Below are 20530 nucleotides of genomic sequence, written 5' to 3' on the forward strand. Positions count from 1 at the left end.
TCTGCACAAGCCGGGTTTCCCTTTACCTGGAGTCTTGGTCTTCTGGCCTGCCACAGCACTTCTCCAAACTGCTCTCTGCTCCAACACCAAACCACTCTGCTTCAACTCCTCCCAACTATCTGCTTGAAGCAGGGGGGTTTTATCAGGAGACTGGCTTCAGATGCTCTAATTGGTTTCAGGTGCTCTAATTGATCTATAGCAACCTTTCTTCCTTCTACAGGGAATGGCTCTCATCATCCTGGGGCTTGCATATCTCCCCTCTTATCACTCTCCTGCTGCTCTCTGGCCATGCTGTATCACAGGGGATAGAGCCAAAATTTAATGAAATTGGATTACTCTTTAGTGATCAAGATTTTTTTAAAAAAAGTGTAATGTTGTGGACCAAAACAGAATGATCAATTCAAGAATATACCATGGAATTACTAATCTGCAAAGACCAGACAACAATTGGCAACTTCATAAGCATTGTTGTTGAAAACAAGTCACACCATCTGTTTGGTTCAAACAGCCTGAGATCTTTTATTGAATACAAGCATGCAGGGAGAGGGACATAAAGTTGGTCACACAGAGATGTCACCCTGGTCTCTCTCTTCCCTGCCCCTATAATATCAGACTTATATAGGTCCAAATTCAAGTCAAATGATACATTTCCTTACCACTCAAGCATTATTTATAAAGCCTTATAAGGAATTAATGGAAGGGCAATTTCATAATTAGCACAGTGCTGATGCACCGTGTTATTATCAAGATCTTATCAAGATCTACGGTTCACTGTGGCAGCGTTTTGACTAGGGACTTTTGCAGGGTGGAGGGTGCATATAATGGACAGCTAGGGACTTTTCTGGAGACCCTTTGGTTCTTTTCTAGTTAGAGATTGGCCTAGTCCATTATCTGGGTCAAGTGCCACAGCCTAGCATACGTAAATGCTTTAGCTTAAGCCAAGTCTTACAGGATACAGGCCTGTAAGCCTCTTGCATATGTTGCATATAATGCATAGATTTTGCCATAGAATGGGATGGGGTCAGTTTCAACAGCAAGGTTAACTGCAATTTCCCCCACAGCATCCTATTATATTGTAAAAGTCCTGGCTTAGTTTCTAGTAAATGAGAATGGGAGTGTTGTTCATTCTGAATGTACCTTGTGTCAGGAGTTGATTAGCACCCAATGCTCCAGCGGTACAACGCACATCACGAGCACACTGCTTTTTGTGCTGTGCCAGGTTAAATGTCATGTACGTCCTGTAAGTGTCACCTCTTGAAGTAATTTGACACCTCTTTAGTGAAAGTAAAAGGGGATTGTTAAATACCAACACTGAAAATAAAAAAAAAATCCACTGCCCCGATGACTGGTTCTGAGGTGTCCATTTGGAAATTGCTGAATTTTGGCCTTTCCTCCTGACCAATAGAGCATGCTATTCTCTGCAGTGAGGGAGCCTCACTTCCCAAGGGGTCCAGCACCCACGTCTCCCACTGATGTTAACTTCAGCATCAGGCCCCAGGGTACAATTCAGATCCTTATGAAAGAGATGGAATCCTCTTGTCAATATCCTTTTGTTGCTGCCCCATGCTGAGATCCTTTCCAAGCTTTCATATTGCTCTTGGGAGATCATCGGAGAAATGTGTTTCCATGCTATAAAACTCCTGGGAAGGGTCAACCAACTGGTTTGCTCCACAGCTGCACATTTTCCCTAACTCAGGGTACGCCTGCACTGTAAGGTGGAACTGCAGCATATCTAGACGTACCTGAGGTGTGACTGCAGCACATGTAGACGTACCTGAGCTAGCATTGATCTACCTAGACCAAATAATCGTGGCAGTGAAGCCGTGACAGCATGGGCTTGCCACTTGAGTGCATTCTCAGGGTCCTGCAGGGCTTGTGCAGCCTCCCTGCTATTGTTTGAGCTGGCTAGGTCAAAGCTGGCTTGGGTAAGTCTACAAGTGCTGAGTGTCACCTCCAGTTGCAGTGTAGCCCTAAACTGAAGTGTTTTGATTTCAGGAAGCTGCTCACCAATGCAAGAAAGTGAGGAGAATGTCATAGAAGGTAAGAGGAAGGGAAACCTCCCTCACTGCCGTCTCTGCAGGGTGGGGAAGAGGAGCATCAGTTACGTGTACTCTTGCTGTCCATAGCCTTGTCTTTCTTGTCCCAAATGGGAGCCCATTATTCACTGCTGATGCAGCTGCGCTAGTATGAGGGTCAGTGGAAAGACCCACTACACAAAGCCCAAGTCCATGGCCTTGGTGGAGGAAACCAGGTTAAGGTTAGAGGGATAGACCCTGCAGCTGCATGGCTCTTACTCCAATCTGTCATCTAGAACATAGCCTGTGCCCCACAGGACACCCCTCTCTGCCAACCTATTCAGCATGAGCACAGAGAGTGCTGCAGTGCAGCAAGGGGCGGCCTGGGGGAAGGCCCTGCGGCACTAAGGTTTTAGACCACCTTCATTTCATTTAAAAGCTGTATTTCTAGTTGCAGGGCGAACCTCGGGAATATAAACTGAGGCCAGTGCTGCCTGCCGGAGTCTGAACATAACCTGAAACAATAGCCCTAAGCTAGGGGTTGTAAAGATGTGCCGGGGGTTTATGTCCCGCCTGCCCTTCCTGTCCTGCTAAATAGGACGGGGGCTCTGGTATGGAAAAATCCAGCAGGGAGCACCCAAATAACAAGGAGAATTGGTCCTAGCACTCATGTTTCAGTAGTGTGAAGCTTCCCAGCACGGGAGTCCATTACTCCTCTCCAGTGCAGCAGTCCCCAGCTGACTTGTTCTGCTCAGGGCTCTAAGCTGAGCACTCTGCTTGGGTGCAGAGGGATATTCCTCTCTTCCTTTCAGCTAAAACAAAGGACTGAATGCTGTAAAACTGGGGCAGTGATGCAACTGGATTTCATTTCACACCCTGCTAGGCTGTTTCAGATGGCTCAGGTGTTTGGGTTGATGCCAGTGGCTGGAGCCATGTTTCCCAGTGACCCGGAACTGCAGCTAAATAGTTTTCCAGCGAGACACGTCCTAGGGGTTTGTCTGACACATGCAAATGCTGCTCTGAATTCACCTTCGTTCTCCCTGCAGCCCATTTACCCTGGTTCACTGCACCTCAGAGAGGCTGACGAGGAAAAGCACCAGCCAACGCTGATCTCTGCAATCGTTACACAGCTGCCACTCGCATGGAAACGAGTCTTGGAATCCAGTGTCAGTGTTGCTGCAGACGGGAATGCCGACTCTGAGCTTGGTCTATGGGACTCGTGCCAGCACTGTCAGGTTTCAGTCTAACAGACCCTGGCACTTGGAATCATCCCCCTCCATCTGGATCCCAGTGGCGGGGCAGAGCTGTGTCATGGATTCAAAGTGGGTGAGGCGAGATGAGTTAACTTGAACATTAAAGGTAGCAAGAGGGAGTCTGAGTCCTTCCTCTAGCTTTATGCCACGTAATGACATTGAGATGGGTGCAGAGGTTTTATTAAAGTGACCAGCTCTGCCACACTATTGGTAGTACGAAGTGCCTTGGTATGCCAGCTCCTCCTTCGTTCCTATGCGGTCATCCCCATTCTTTCCCTCTGCTCCCAGGCTTCCTGCCAGCATCCAAATGTGCAATTAGTATCGGCATGGCCCTGTCCCAAGACATCATTCTAACACCAGATACATTTACAGGCTGCCTCACATGGCTCTGCATACTCAAAGGGAAAGTTTTACTGACATTCACAGCTGTGCCAGCTTGTGCTTTACCACGAACTATGGATTAAGACCTGTATATAAAATTGCTAGACATTACCATCCCAAAGCAATTATATTTTCCAGGCACAGGGCAAAGGATGTGCGCACAAGTTAGCTGACCACCTTAAGATTTAGGACTCCAGTGCTCAAGCATCTGAATCTCTATCTTGTGTCCACACTTATGTCTGTCCAGTGTGAGTTAGCATGGCTGTAAATGACTGAAGCAAGGTGGCGAGGTAGGTCCAGCATCTCCCTAGGTGAAATCCACTCTGGCTCAGAGCCAGTACAAGGCTGCTGTGGTGCATAACCCTCCTTCTGGCCCTCAGCACCACAGTGAATTTCACCCTATGAAATGCAAACTAACATGTTTTCCCTTTAAGCTTCCATAGCTTGAACCTTGCTGCAGCCTTGGCCCCTCGTTAGAAGGCAGAATTCTTACATTTAAAGTGGCGGAGCGCAGTGAATAGAATCAAAGTTGCATGCACCGTGACCTGAGTGATCAACTTGAAAGGGCACCAAGGAACAGCCCCATGCAAAATGCACTGGTGAGGCATGAGCCACTGGGTTAGCAGCAGCAATGAACACTGTGCTCAAGCAAACCCAGCTACCAGAATAAAGCATTTCCTTCCCAGAACTTCCAGAAGGAGGTGACTGCTACTTCAGTGCCACACACCTTTTCCTGGCAGCCTCATGGGAGCTTTACAGGAGGCCCCTTTGTCCGGCCAGCTGACTGAAGGGAGGGCCAATGGGTTATATCAGGAAAGAAGCCAATTCTTCAGCAGGAAGAACCTGGTTTTATGTTAAATGTCTTACTGAGTTTGTCATAAAAGAAGTAGGGTAAAACATAAAGGCCCAGACTCTCTCCTCTGCTGAGAACCACGCAGGACAGATTTGGGAGCAGCTGAGAGCTGGCTCCAGCTCTGAGTTTTCAGGGAGTACCCGCTGCTGCTTAAAGCAGAACTGCCTATGGCGCCTTTAAATTATGCAGGAGACAAAGGTCCCTTGGCCTTTGACATGCCCCCTACACTACAGCACAGTGGTGCAGTTTCCATAGGTGCCAGGTAGGTTAGTTTGATATGAGCTGAGACCAATGCCGGGGTGGGGAATTCTTAACAGCCCCGACCCAGCTGTTTTCTAGCCTCTTTCCACCGCCTGGATGGTTTGAAGATCCCAGAATATGTGTGTGTGTGTGCGCACATGTGTACACATAGATGTGCCTTAATCCTCTGAGAGAGGATAAACTTAAACTGGGAGCCCTAATCTTCCAAGTGCTCAGATCCTATTTAGACACATCAGTTTTCTTGAAAGACATCCATTTTTATCACACACTTTATTCAGTGCAAAGGCATCTGAAGGAAACCCCCAGCAATCAGGAAGAACTTTTGGGCTAGATTGTACCGACTGGACACAGCCCGTTGTATAATGTTAATGGAGAGCCACCCACCTCTGGACAGAGCACTAGCTCAGCATGCCTCCAGAAGGCCTAGGTGCACACAGCCTGGGCGTTTGCTACTACGTTCTTCTTGGGTGTGCGGCTTGCTGTGCTCATGTGGTTGGTTTGTTTTGCTGCTTCTTCATTCCACCCCTTGACTCCAGGAACAAACAAACAAAACCTTGAGCTCCTACTGGATTTGGGAAGAGGGGAAGGTGGGCAGGGGCTCAGCTCCAGGACCACCTGCTCACTCTTTGTGAAATTTGATGGAAAAATGCGACCTTAGCCCCAGAGGCCAATTTCCAACCCCATTGGCCCATATGTATAGCTAGGGGATGAAAAGCAGGGTTTTGTGATGGAATGAGCAGGCGCTGAGGATTAAAGATGAGCCCGGGGGAAGCAGACATTTCTTTTTAACAAGAAGAGCTTTTCCTCCTTGTTTGTCTGGGAGGCCTGGAGAGAAAGGAGCGTGGAGCCCGGTTTCCTCCCATTTTTAACATTCATTGGTAGTTTGGTTTCAGGGGAAATGGCCTGTGATACCTTTGTCCTCACCTGGGAGATGGATTCCAGATGTTGGTGGAAAGCGGGCTGGTTCTACTGAGAAAAGTGGGAAAGACCGGGCTACCTGTCAAGCTCCTTAAAGCAAAGCATGCTGGGAAGGGGAGGAGTCTGGAGCCTTTATAAGACAGGCGCTTTTAGCTCTTGCATAATATTTGGGGAAAGAGAACCAGAGAAAGGGGCACTGAAAAGGATGTTAGTAGAGTATTCCTGTGGCACTCTACAGGTGAGGGATTTGCTGCTTGAGCAAGCTGTTCTCTGTATACTGGAAAAGATTTTGGGGACTGCTCGTCTGTGGGGTGAACTGTCTGAGGACTAGCGCCGTAGTTTCTAAGACCCTGCTGTTCTTCTGGTTCAGCTTGACTCGGCTGTGGGCAGTGAGAGGTTTGTATTGACACATGCTGTAATTTTTCATAGAATCATAGAATATCAGGGTTGGAAGGGACCTCAGGAGGTCATCTAGTCCAAGCCCCTGCTCAAAGCAGGACCGATCCTCAATTAAATCATCCCACCCAGGGCTTTGTCAAGCCTGACCTTAAACACTTCTAAGGAAGGAGATTCCACCACCTCCCTAGGTAATACATTCCAGTGCTTCACCACCCTCCTAGTGAAAAAGTTTTTCCTAATATCCAACGTAAACCTCCCCCACTGCAACTTGAGACCATTACTCCTTGTTCTGTCATCTGCTACCACTGAGAACAGTCTAGAGCCATCCTTTTTAGAACCCCCTTTCAGGTAGTTGAAAGCAGCTATTAAATCACCCCTCATTCTTCTCTTCCGTAGACAAAACATCCCCAGTTCCCTCAGCCTCTCCTCATAACTCATGTGTTCCAGTCCCCTAATCATTTTTGTTGCCCTCTGCTGGACTCTTTCCAATTTTTCCACATCCTTCTTTGTAGTGTGGGGCCCAAAACTGGACACAGTACGCCAGATGAGGCCTCACCAGTGTCAATTAGAGGGGAACGATCACGTCCCTCGATCTGCTGGCAATGCTCCTACTTATACATCCCAAAATGCCATTGGCCTTCTTGGCAACAAGGGCACACTGTTGACTCATATCCAGCTTCTCATCCACTGTAACCCCTAGGTCCTTTTCTGCAGAACTGCTGCCTAGCCATTCGGTCCCTAGTCTGTAGCGGTGCATGGGATTCTTCCGTCCTAAGTGCAGGACTCTGCACTTGTCCTTGTTGAACCTCATCAGATTTCTTTTGGCTCAATCCTCCAATTTGTCTAGGTCCCTCTGTATCCTATCCCTACCCTCCAGCGTATTTACCTCTCCTCCCAGTTTAGTGTCATCTGCAAACTTGCTGAGGGTGCAATCCACACCATCCTCCAGATCATTTATGAATATATTGAACAAAACTGGCCCCAGGACTGACCCCTGGGGCACTCCACTTGATATCAGCTGCCAACTAGACATGGAGCCATTGATCACTACCCGTTGAGCCCGACAATCTAGCCAGCTTTCTATCCACCTTATAGTCCATTCATCCAGCCCATACTTCTTTAACTTGCTGGAAAGAATACTGTGGGGAAAAGTCTTTATTATGGGGAAAGTGCTGGTGACTCCTAATACCATCTCAGGTTCAACTTGTCTTGCTCATCATTGTTTTGTTTATAATTAGGGCTGTGGGACAATCATGATTTCATGGACTGGGCAGAAATCACTAAATTAGCTCAATACTGAGTGCTCCCTTTACCAAAGGCTTGTCTATGCCTTAGCTTCTTCAATCATGTTACTACAGTAAAAGCTGTGTTATCTGGCCCTGTACCAACCAGAGACCTCTATAAACCAGCATTTCTAATCTTCATAGACAATCCGGTGTATAGTCAGGTTGGAGTGGGGCAGGCAGGCTCCCTACCTGGCTCAGTGTGGCTCCCCAGAAGTGGCGACCAGTCTCTGATGCTCCTAGGTGGAGGCATGGCTAGGTGGCTCTGCGTGCTGCCTCCGCCTGCAGGCACCGCCCTCACAGCTCCCATTGGCTGTGGTTCCCAGCCAATGGGAGCTGCGGACCCAGCACTTAGGAGAGGGTGGGTTGGGGGCGGCACACAGAGCTGCCTAGCCACACCTCCACTTAGAGAAGCAGGGACAGGTCACGGCTTGTGGGGAGCCACCCAAGGTGAGCGCCCCCCGGATCCGGCACCCTGAAACCCATTCCATGCCACAACCCCCTGCCCTGAGCCCCCTCCCCACCCAAACTCCCTCCCAGATCCTGCGCCCTGAACCCCTTCCTGCACCCCAGCCCTGCACCCAAACACTCTCCCTCTTAGTTAACTGGAATTTTTCACTTACGAGCACCCCCCATTCTCCCAACATCCTGGATAAAAAAGCTTTTACTGTATATGGGAATCATCTTCCAGTTTTTAAAGTACATTTCTAGCGCTCATGGGTTCAGAGAAGCTTGAAAATACAAACCCTGGAGACTCAAACCCAGGAAGGCCAATAAAATCCCAACATTGCCTATTTCTTAATTTAAAAAAATTCTCATGATGTTTTGGAGCCTGATACATGTTTGAGTGGTTGGAATTGGTAATACGGTACTGCTACAATTGTGGACTTCAAGTTTGTGACATACCATGGTAGAATCCAGACTAAGGAGTGACAGTCACCCCACCTTGTAACTTGGGGTGCCCTTTACAATGGCTTGCTGCTAGTGCCTCCAGCCTGGACTGCTCACAAACAGCCTCCAGCATGCAAGTCACTCCCAGCTATGTGTGTGTGTGTGCTGAAGACAGGCAGACACACCTTGGCTCTTACCATCCTTAAAGCTTACTCCAGGGTGACCCCACCACACTCCCACTATCTGATTCCTGCCCCCTCCCCATCCCAAGAAATGTATGTCCTGTTCCACTCAGCCCTCTCCTGGACAGTACAAATACTGTACATTGAGTCTGTTATTCCTTGTTACCCCAAATGGAGTTATCCAGACTCTTCAACTTGAACACACTGGATCAGATGAAACAAGTGTATTAACTACAAATAAATAGTTTTTAAGGGGGGGTACAAGTAATGAGGCATAAAAGTCAGAAATGGTTACAAGATAAATAAAGATAAAATGCTTACTGGTATCTACTTAAGAAACTATCTTAGCTGCAAAGCAAACTTTGTCACCATATGTTCCAGCCGATTACTGACCAAACGCTCAGGTCAGGACCCCTCCCCCAGAAGCCAACCATTGCTTCCTTTGTCTCTTCGGGTGCAGAGAAGGTGGCAGGGGTTGGGGGGGGGACCTTGGGGTGTTTGTTCCTCCTTTTTATAGTTTCTGTCCCAATCTTGAAAAACACTTCCAGCTGAAAACCAAGAGCCAGAGTCTACATAGAAGGATATTCCCTGCTGGTTGCTGGGTTTTTTCACCTGGTTGAGTGCCCTTTGTCTTCCCTTCCCAGTTGATGACTCTGTTTACTGCTTAAATGCAAATTAAGCAGCATGCACATTCCTTAGTCTAACTTCTGTTTGGGCAGGTCTGTAAGGTTTGGTTAATAACATCATACAGGTGAATCTTATAAATTCACATACAACGTTGCCACATACAATATTGACCAGCAAATTACAAGTTTTCAAACGATACCTTACAAGGCATACCTCATACAAACATTATTGCAATAGTGTGTAGGGTGTGAACATGGGTATATTCTGTCACAAAGTTACATTAAGGGCACTTAGAGCTTATGGGATAGGCAGAAATTTTGCAACAAAGAAATTAATTGTTTGATTATCTTAATGAGTAGAGAGGGGAGACTAAAGCAGCAAGTATTTCAAGAATACCGCGAATTTCTAAATTGATTCAATTCAGTCATGTGCATGTACCTATTTCATTCACTGTCTGCCAATTCAGTGTAATTGCATTTTACTAATATAAATGCTCTTGGGATATTCAAGTTTGCAGGCTTGATACATACAGAAAATGAATTTGAATCACTTTGTCACTTAGCACTGGAAATCTGATTGCAATGGCTAAATTAATCAAGTCAGGGAACAGAACCAGTACCACATGATGCATGTGACTAGTTGCAATCAAACATAGCTCGAATTTCAAATTCTAGTGTTTGTGTTTGTAAGTGTTTGTATACACTTGAGAAAATAATGATCTGTCCATGGACATTCCATAAGAGGAGGCAAATTCAAAAAAGATTGCTTTGAATTATTTACTCCTGAGTGATTTGTTGGCAGTCAGAAGTCCATTGATAAAACTTAACAATTCTATTGCACCTTCCAGCCAAGGATCTCAAAGCACTTTGCAAATGCTAATGGACTAACCTTCACAGCCCCCTGTGAAGTAGGAAAGAATTCACGGTCCCCTCTTTCCAGATGGGGGTAACTGCCACAGATTTTCTGAGCATGTGATGCACCTTCTCTGCGCTAAAGCAAGGATCAGAAGCCACAGCCGAGCGGGGATTTATATGCTCATGCACCCAAGAGGGAAGGAAAGGATTGGTGCAGGGCCTAGGAAGCACATGGGAGCTGATCACACTCACTACAAAGACTTTCCCACAGAAGAGATGACTGGCTGGGAGCAGAGGCTCTGATCCGAGGTCCCAAATGGGCTGTAGCTGTTCAGAACCCTTCCCCCACATACCCTGGCAAAGGTACAGTTCTCACAAAACTAGTCACTGCAGATTGGAGGTACTAGAAATTGGAAGGATGTCTCACGCTTGGTTCACTGTACTCAGGAACTTATATGGCTCCCACGACCACAGTATCCGAGCACCTCACAGCTCTGAATGCACTTAGCTGCATAACACACCCTGTCAAGTCTGTGGCAGAGGGAGTGACTTGAACTCTGGTCTTTCAATGAGTCACAATTAAGCAAACACACTTCTATGATGCCTTTTGTCAATAGAGCAGATAGGGACGTTGAAGCAAGGACAGTTCTCGGAGCATGGGAAAATGACTCTTGCAGATGGACCCACTAACAGGGGGGAAGAGCCAGACAGGTGTGAGAATAGCTGGTAGGTGTTTTTCAAAGCTCGGACCCCAAGGGCTGCATTCAGCACCAGCTTCAAGCTGGCCTCCAGTTCTACCCACTTTGGCATGCACAACTGGCTGTGCCCCCAGAGTGAGCACTCAGTCATTTGGCACAAATTGTGCCAGTGGGCATGCACACTGGCTGGCTGGGGGTCAGAAGACTCCTGACTTCCATTGAATGGAAGTGAAGAGCCTAAATGCCTTTGAGGATCTGGGCTTGGGTGCCCAGCTGCCTGGCTTTCGTGTGTGGTGGCTGTCAGCTCGTCCTACACACCAGGGTCCTCCAGAGGGAAAAGCATGAGCTATTCCTGCTGCTTAGGCACGAGAGCCAGGCTCTAGCTGGGAGCTGTAAGGGACCCCCACCCTTTGTTGGTTGGCACAGCAGGTTGCAGGTGGGCAGAGGGTTGCTTGCAGAGTAGGTGCGAGCCAATGTTTGCATGCTCAGCCTTCAGCATGTTTACGGCTTGCCAGGGTGGGAAGCTGCTTCTGAGGGAGCTGTTACAGGTCTGCGAGGTGGACAAGGATGGGCTCATAGTCTCTGCACATACTCCTAAATTTTCCTTACCCTGCCTTGCTCACACCTTCTTCCCACTCTTCTTACTGCAGCCCCATTGCTCTGCTCCCTCACCTCTGCGCAACAGACCAGCCCATCTCCTGCCCCCATGTCTCCTGCTATGACCATCAACACTGAGCTCATCCAGCCAATAGCCTCATCTCTCCTATCCACAACTTTATTGCTTCCACCATGAGCACTTGTTATGGGTATAACCACAGCCCCGGTCATGGGCCAGGCCCCCATAGTGCTGGGCGCTGTGCAAACACAGGGAAAAGGATGGGCCTTGCCCCAAAGACCTGACAAGCTAAGCATAAGACAAGAGATGACAGAGGGCTGGAGGCAGATGGGGATACAAGGAAACAATGAGACAACACACATCCTGCTTTCTTCTTGACCAGCACCCTCTATCAGCCATTTCCTTTGTCCTCTCCTGAGGCTGGAGAGCTCTGTGCAAAATGTACCTTCTAAAGTAATTACAGCATTTAAAACTGGCTCGTAAAATTTCAGCTAGTAGGGGTATTGAGCAATGTGTCCATTTTCCAAGTTTAATCTATAAAATGTCCTTTAGAATGTGGTGGGAGCTGGTTGCTAGAACACTGGCCTGAGAGCCAGGAACTGCTGAATTCTATTCCGGGTGCTTTCCCTGAATTCCCTCTGCAGCCTGACACAAGTTGCTGCACCATTGAGCTTCTCCATCTCTACCATGTGGCTACAAATGAAATGTCTCTCCGGGGAGGGGTGAGGACAGATTACTGTTTGTTTGCAGTGCTAAGGGAAGATTTTTGTAGTGCATGGCAGCAGGATGGCCATGCAGCTGCTGTCTAAACCACGGCAACTGTTCGCAGGAATTACTTGGTTAATTTCCCCTTTGCTTTTCTGTTATATTACACATGTGTATTTGGCATGAACAGCTTTGTATCTGGGGCACTAAAGACATGGTTTGGCAAAGGGGACATGTTTTCTGGTAGTGAGCTGGGCTCTATCAGATTTCATTTGGCCTCTTACTGGCTGTCAGAACAGAATCCTGATACCATAAAGGCTAGACTGTGGACATAAGGGAATATGCTGCGTATTCAGCAGAAGCACCAGAACTATGCTGTGCCAGAACCTGGGCCTGATCCTGAGGTGCGGGGAATCTACGGCGCCCTTTGACTTCACTGGGCATTGTGGGTACTCAGTAGTTCGGAGTCTAAAGCAATGAGTTGGAAAGACATAGCAGCAGGTCTTGGACAGCTGTGACCCAGGATCTCTTTACTTACTGCTTTGCTCAAATGCCCGAAAACTTGCCCTCTGGGGCTGTCAGATGGCTGACTGCTTGGATGGCTTGCTATGCTTCACTTAACCATCGTGCTGAGAAATGTACCCAGTGTGAATGCCTGCAGTGATCAGACAGATAAGTCATGCCAGCTGGGGCTACTTCTGACACTGAGACCTGTTGACAGTTTCCAAATGTCCAGCACTAGCAAGAGAACCTACCATGCTGACTGCTAGCTGCTTCACACTTGGTAGAAGAGACAAGAGCGGGGGTTGCAAATTAAATTAGTAAAGTATCTTTTTGTTTGGAAAAATATGTAGCTATCCTGTGTGATAAGCTGTGTTCCCCATACTCACCCTGAAGGGGTTAATGTAGGCCAGAGGCGCCAATTAACCTATTAGGTTGCAAGCTGAGGGAATTAAAGCTGAGAGGAAGGCCTTAATTAGGGGATGCTCACCTATGCCAGAAAAGGTGGGGCTTCTATAAAGCCAGGGAGCTGATAGCAGATAGGGGCTGCAGGGCAGTAGTCTGCACTCACTCCTGAGGGAGGGGTGTTTGGGGCTCAGGGAAAAGGCAGCAAGATTCACGATGGTGCGGACCTTGGCTGTGGATTACAGGGTCCCTGAGCTGGAACCCAAGAAAAGGGTAGGCCCAGGGTCCCCTATTAGCCTAGGGGCAGTGAATGGGAAGACTGCCTAAGACTGCTGCTGAGGAAAGACTTTGATACCCCCCAGAGAGTGAGAGACCGGCAGCACGGCATGCAGTGAGTAGCAGAAGGGGACCTAGAACCTGGAAAGAGCTAATCCCCAGAGCGGACAGGAGGAGGCTCGACCTGTGGTGTGTGGACCCCGTGACAGTCTGGGGAAGTTGTCTTTTGTACCACTTGCAAACAGACTGAAATTTATGACCATCATGCTACTCACAATGCTCACACACAGCAAGGAATGCACATTACTTATAAATTGCTGCAGTAGCAATAGGGCAATGACAGAGAAACTATTGTAATGTGCCAATAACTTAATTTAGCAACAGGAAGGCTGTCCAGATTGTACCAATGACAGAAGGCTCTCAACAGAGGGCAGAGTGAGGGTTGACTGGGTGTCACCTTGAAAACACTGGTTGGCTACTGTTGATTTTTTTGGCATAGGGAAGATATGTGTGGGAGAGGGTGTGGGTTTTAGTCTAAATTTCCAGGCTCTTATGAGCATTGATTTGCTTATTTGCTGTTAACAGCCTTAACTACGTAAACTGAAACATACAGAAAACAACATACCTAGAAGAGTGTATATGCCCTGCATATTGGACTACAGAACTTTGTGAAAATTAATAAATATAGTATTTAAAAAATCTGTCCCTTGCTTCATACTTGCCAATTCTTTAGATCTCTAGGTTAAAGTTTGACTCAGCAACAAAACTAAAATGTGTCCCCATCACTCCATATCAGAGCTGATAACTGCTGAGCATGCAGAAACAGCAAACACAAATATTTAAGTTTCAAAGGCAGCTAGGTTCAAAGAAATAAGAACTGAAAGCTGTGGGATTCTCATGCACTCTCTGATGTTTCATAAGAATTGTACGGTGTTATCAAGGTTTTGTTTGAGGTTATAAAATGTTTCCAATGCTCCACATTCAAAGTCCACTTCCAGGAACACGAATGGAAATTGTGAGTGCCTTCTCTGTACCAACCTAAACCTTTTCACACACAGGAAGCCAGGTCTTACATATAAATACTTGTTCAAGGGGCTAAACTAAATCCTAGTGAAGGCAACAGAAAGGCCATAAAAGAACAGGCAGTAACTTTGTTGGGTGCTTCTATAAGGCTTATGAAATATAGAACTGATTTAGGCTGTAACTCTTATGAGAGGCATACCCTCAATTTGATAGCTATGGGAGAATACGCTCTCATCTGGTGGCACGTGACTGTCTGAGTTTGCCTGCTGTTTCTGGCATTTCTGGTTTTTCGCTGTTCTTGCCCACGTGAAGCTCCAAGCCTTCAGCTGCTTTGCTCCTTGCTAATCTTTAAAACAAAGGGCTCACCCTCTGCTCTTGTTGATGGTGAGGGCACGTGTCACATCACGGGACTGAATCTGAGGGGAGAGAGAGAGAACAATCACGGAGAAGCCAGAAGAACAAGCATAGTCGATCCAGCTCTCTTCCACCGCATACTCCATCATAGGGACATGTAGGGCAACAATGTTCCGACGTGTTTGCAGGGAGTGACTGTGGGCTGGTCAGAGCAGACTTTTAGCCAGTTTCTTAAAGGGAACATGAGCCTTATCCAAAGCCTATTGAAGTCAATGGGAGTCTCTCCAATGGGCTTTGAATCAGGCTTTATAACCTTTGTGGCTGACTTTGGTTTAACCAGTTGAGTCATAGAATTACTGTGCCACTCTTCAGAGGCTCTAAGGAGGAAATCTACCATGGAGGAACAATAAAGAGGCAGAAGGTTGTCGGCAAAACCAACAGTATCTTCTTAGGAAGCTATGCAGGGAGAATGATAGTTCTAAATGCCTGAGATGATGCAACTGGGCATGTTCTCAGAAGTGTAAACATGCAGTAATGCTTCATGATTTACCCTTTTAGATGACAATGTATGTTAATTATCTAAACTTCTCTCCTAAAGGGAAATTATTGTTCTCTCAATTGTCTAGGAAAGGAGTAGTCTTGATTGCAGGGAGTGAAACTGGCCTGCAAATTGTTGCCTAACTGAGGGCTATTAAGTTCCTTAATTTTCTCTTTTCATAAAGGGTGCATATCTCTTCATTGCAGAAATGAAATTGGATACAAAAAGCTCCCCAGAAATCTTGGCATCTGGAATTTGCTGGTAGGGGAGCTAATGCACAACAGTTAAATTGCCTTAAAGTATCTCTTTTCCCCCTTAAGTTTCAGAAGATTTAAGGATATCCTGAAAGACAGACTCAGTTCTGTTTCTGAAGACATGTTTGTTTGTGTCCATAAGATTTTCTATCAGTTGTGCAAGTTCAGGCTCTCTTTGAAAGTCTCCTAGACCTTCCCAAATCTGATTAAGTTGGAAATACTATCCAGATAGTACAGAAATGCCATGAGTTTTCTCTCTCTGGCCCTGATAGAGAGAGAAAACCAAAAAGTTAAGGCTATATTCCAAGTGCTCCATATTGGCCTAGCTCTGTTTCCTTGAAGTCAATGTAACTCCCATTGGCTTAAGTGAGAGCAGAGTTAGATCAACAATGGAGTACTTTTGAAAAAAATCAAATGGTTTAACTTTTTGATCTTTCCACATCTCCCTCAATGCCCTAGAGTCTGGTTTTGGTTCTATTTGCCAAATCTGATGGACACAACTATATACCTGCCTTATGATTAGTTCATAGCATTAAATAGCTAATAGTAGAGTCTTTTCCCAAAGATACTTGTATACCATGTAGATACTTGTAGGCGAACTTCTGAATTGAGGTACATAATCCAGGTAGGCCATAATGCAAATCCGCTTCAGAAACATATGTGCTGTCCAAAGTCATGTGAAATGTTTTATGTAATTGCTTTGGGTTTTTACTTTTTTTCAACTGATTTTGTAAAGAAACAGTGAAAAATAGAACAAGGTGAATGGCTTCCAGATAGTGTATGTTTCCAAAACAGCACGCTACCTGGGATCTCCAATAGAACTGTACAATTTTACAACTCATCAAAGCTGCAGGAGCAGACAAGACAAAACCACTACAAAGACATAACTCGTTAAGGTGGGGGTGACAGTAATAAATGTATTTGTTTTTAATACAGTTGAAAAACAACCTTGGGTCTGGATGTTGAACGCTCTGAGGTGTTAGATCTAAGTTCAAATTACAACCACCATCCTAAATTCAGGTATGTTTAAATCATGAGTCTAGTTTTGGGCAGTCTCTAGTTCATAGGCAGTATGCTGGGGGCTATCAGACCTTCTTCACTTTGAAAGGCAGAGCTCATAAGCGTGATGGCTGAACTGGCTCGACTTCTGCAACAGATCTGAGCAGAACCCTTCAGATCTTCCTTTCTACTTCTTCAATGGATAAGTGTCTGGTCTGTGACTTGGGAGAATGAGGTTAGCTTCCCAGCCCTGCCGCAGACTTCCTTTTCCCTCCCCTAGGTGTCCACTGTTTCTTTCCATTCTTCTAGTTGTACACAAGATTCCTCTTCCACAGCTCCAGATTTCTGAGAGTCATAGAATCTTAGAATATCAGGGTTGGAAGGGACCTCAGGAGGTCATCTAGTCCAACCCCCTGCTCAAAGCAGGACCAATCCCCAATTAAATCATCCCAGCCAGGGCTTTGTCAAGCCTGACCTTAAAAACTTCTAAGGAAGGAGATTCTACCACCTCCCTAGGTAACGTATTCCAGTGTTTCACCACCCTCCTAGTGAAAAAGTTTTTCCTAATATCCAACCTAAAGTAAAGGGAGGAGTCTTCCCCCAGGTCTCCCTGTACCCATCCCTTATCTCTCCCAAGGTTCCTGCCCTTGCTTCATCAGACTCCCCCATGCCTGGGGCCCACTCCTTTTACTTCTGTCCTCTTGGGGTGTTTCTTTCCACAAGCTACCTCCTGTATCCTCTCCCAGTGCTCCTGTACCTGCCTTCAACTGGTTCCATCTCCCTTCCCCACTACAGATCCTTTCTGTCCTGTACTCCTGGTCCGTCCCATCCCCACTAAAGATCAACACCCCACGAGTTCTACTGGTGCCCCCCAAAAGTTCCTTTCCTTCTAGGAGTCCTTTCTTCCCACCCACCCTACAGCTACCTGTCTCCTAAAGGGTAGAGAAGCTGCTGGTGGTGGCTGACTTCTTGACTGGCTCAGCTCCCTCCTGAAGGGCCAGACAGCAGGCTACCTCGGCCTCACTAGCTCTTGACTCCTCTGGAAGGGCAGGAAAAGAGCTGGGCTAGCTGCAGAGAAGCTCTCTGCTGACCTTCTGCCTAACCAGGAGCGGGGTGGAACGGCCCTTGCTGGCAGGATGCTTCAGTGAGCTTCCTGCTCTGGCCAGGAAGTGAACCGCTGTTGGCCAGCTAGCCAGAGGGAGGAGAGCCTAAGGCTCAAAGCAGCCACCTCTACTGCACACCCCACCCCTTCCTTCTTAAGCAAGCCAAAAGCTGGGGAAATATCAGGGTGGGGAGAGGGGTAATTTCACCCATCCCCCTGCTTACAATAATACCTCTGGACCCAAGAGTCAATCCGTGGTTGGATATCTAAACTGAACGCAAACTTGCCTCATCCTTAAATTTACCAGTTACTAATATCTTGAGCAAAACCAGTTTTGCTAAACTTCAAAAACTACTGGAGTGTATAATGTATCAACCGAGACACAGGGGAAATATTTACTGAGCTCATTACAGACTTAATGAGCTGAACTTCAGGTAGATGAAATGCATAGTGTCCACGTTTACTAGGCAAGCCAGAACCAGGCAGAGGAAGTTTTTATTTCAGCAAGCAATTATTTCTGAGCACCAATTGGCACCTCTCCTATCGCCGTGCAGGGACTGTCTCACTGTAGCTAGGATAAGACTGGAATCTTCAAAACACTCTATCAATTCCTTTGTTGCAATTACTATTTATTTTATGATGGTGCTTGGCATTTCTATGGCATTCTACCTGTTCAACCCCCTGGACGAACAGTACGTGTTCAACCTGTCTGAGGTAGATGGGTAAATGTTGCTATTTCTCAGCTGGAGAAACTGAGATGATGTGACTCTGAGATGGGGGACGTAACTTGCCATGGTCTCGCAGTGAGTCATTGTTAAATGATCCCCAGGGCATGCAAACTCCTTATCCTGAGCTTGGTACTCCAGAGCGCATGGTCAGAACTCTAATTTTCCTGTGTGTTGCATTTCGCTGGTTCTCTTATGGCTTTTGGGAGCTACCCTGTAGATGGCGCATTCACTGATTTTGGAGAAAATTAAACAGCTGGTATCCAAATCAGGCTTCTGAGGAGTTCCCTCTAGAACCTAGGCAATGTACTGTATCTCTGTGGCACAGCAAAGCCAGACTCCAGTTGGACAGAACGCAGCATGGCCTTGTTTTAGACATACCTCTGTTTGCGGTAGTTCAGGGTAAAAATCTGGATTACAGTGTGACATCCAGTTGGGGGTGGGTGTGATGATGCTGTCCGTGGGAGCCAGCTGAGGTCACTCAATTAGGGTGAACTGCAAACAGAATGGGGCAGACAAACCCCAAAGGCTGGTGGATATTCCAACACTTAGATTTACCCAGCCAGCCCAAAACAGCTTCTATAGCACCTCCCTGGTTACTCAGAAGTCCAATTAACACAGTCTTAAAGTGCCCAGCCTCAGGCCTCCCTCCAGACACACATGTCAGAAACGATGCTGATGACTGAAAATCTTATCTCATCATATAACAGAAAAGGTTCTTCCAACCCCAAAGGATCAGCCACAGACCCAGGTCCAATGATAACTTAGATCTTACCCCCAAATACACGCTATTAGTCCATTCTTGTTAACTAAACTAAAATTTATTAAAAAAGAAAAGAGCTAGAGCGTTGGTTAAAAGGTCAATATACATACAGACTTGAATTCAATTCTTGAGGTTTAAATACATAGCAGGGATGAGTTTGTAGTTGCCAAAAGTCCTTTTAGAACTTAGGTTATAGTCCAATGTCCATATTCAGGGTGACTCCAGTCTGGGGAATGACTGGGGATTTCAATTCTTGTGGCTTAAGGTTTCCCTCTCTTGAATCCCCAAGCAGATCTGAGGATGGTGTCCCAGGATTTTTATACATTTTCCAGTAGCCTCTTGGCCTGAGAAAACAATCCACTTAACTTTCTATCTCCCAAACGTCATGGCAATTAGCACAGGGTAATTTATCCATTGAACAGTTCAGATACAGGTTACCACAACCTTCAAAAAGACATACAGACAAACCCTAATACTATTTTACTCAAATATCTTCCTAAATTCTAATACTCCTTTTTCGATCTTTGAATCAAAGCCATAATAATAGACAAGAATTGTTTGCTTACATCACAAGACCCGAGCAAACAGCTACCCTTCTATCTCTAACCATGAAGGCTTGCATTTCAAGCTCTTTTCATTTACATATCTTCCCAACCAGTCTTTAAAGTTCGGCCCTAGGTCAGGTCAGTCTGAGTTAATTAACTCTTTCTGGCCCTGTGTCACCTTTCAATGAGATATTATATTACACTCATAACGTCACAGGGGGAAGTTCAAAACTGCCTGCCTGCAGTGTCCCGGGTACTGGAGTTAGTGCTTCTGACCTCTGTTACATGAGGGGAGTACTAACCTTTTTACTGGGTAGCAAGAGCTGGGGGGAGTTCAAACTCTTAACAGCATTGCTGTGTGCCACTCCTGTATGGCATTCTGTAACAATAATACCTAGCTCTTCCATAGCACTTTTCATCAGTAGATTTCAAAGTGCTTCACAATCCTTAGTATGGGTATCTTCATGACCCCCCAGTGAGGCTGGGCAGCTCTATTATCCCCACTGTACAGATGGGGAACTAAGGCACAGAGATGCAAAGTGACTCACCCAAGGTCATATGGTCTGCGGTGGAGCAGGGACTCATACCCAGATCTCCCAAGTGTAGCTTTATTATTAATTTGGGTTGCAAAATGCACTTGTTGCTAATAACAGGTTTGTTCTTTGGTGGCTACATAGAGATTAGTGAAGAAGATTACTGGTGACATGCAGAGACTGAGTTTTATTAATACCACAATCAATGGAAGCAAAATTACAAAAGTAGACAAACAATATGAGAATAACAGCAGAGATGGTATCCCTTATATTCACGAATCTGAGGGGCTGTGGTTCCCTTTAAAATGAGATTAAGCATGAACACTGATTCCCTTTTATGCACCTAATCCTTATCCCCACCTATTTCCGAGACCATATTTAATGAAGTCCTGGCCCCTTGTCCATATTTGTCATTCCTGCTACCCATTTTGTGGGTTCTGACAATTGTCATGAGCATTTGCTCTGCTAGAAGGTACTCTGAGCAATGCGGTTAAGGAAGTCTTTGCTGATTGGTTAAATGCCTTTGATCATGCTGACCGTGAGGTGTTGGTGGTGGGTCTACAGTGTCGCATATGG

The sequence above is a fragment of the Lepidochelys kempii genome, chromosome 11 (assembly GCF_965140265.1).
Source record: "Lepidochelys kempii isolate rLepKem1 chromosome 11, rLepKem1.hap2, whole genome shotgun sequence".
In the NCBI taxonomy this organism is placed as follows: Eukaryota; Metazoa; Chordata; order Testudines; family Cheloniidae; genus Lepidochelys; species Lepidochelys kempii.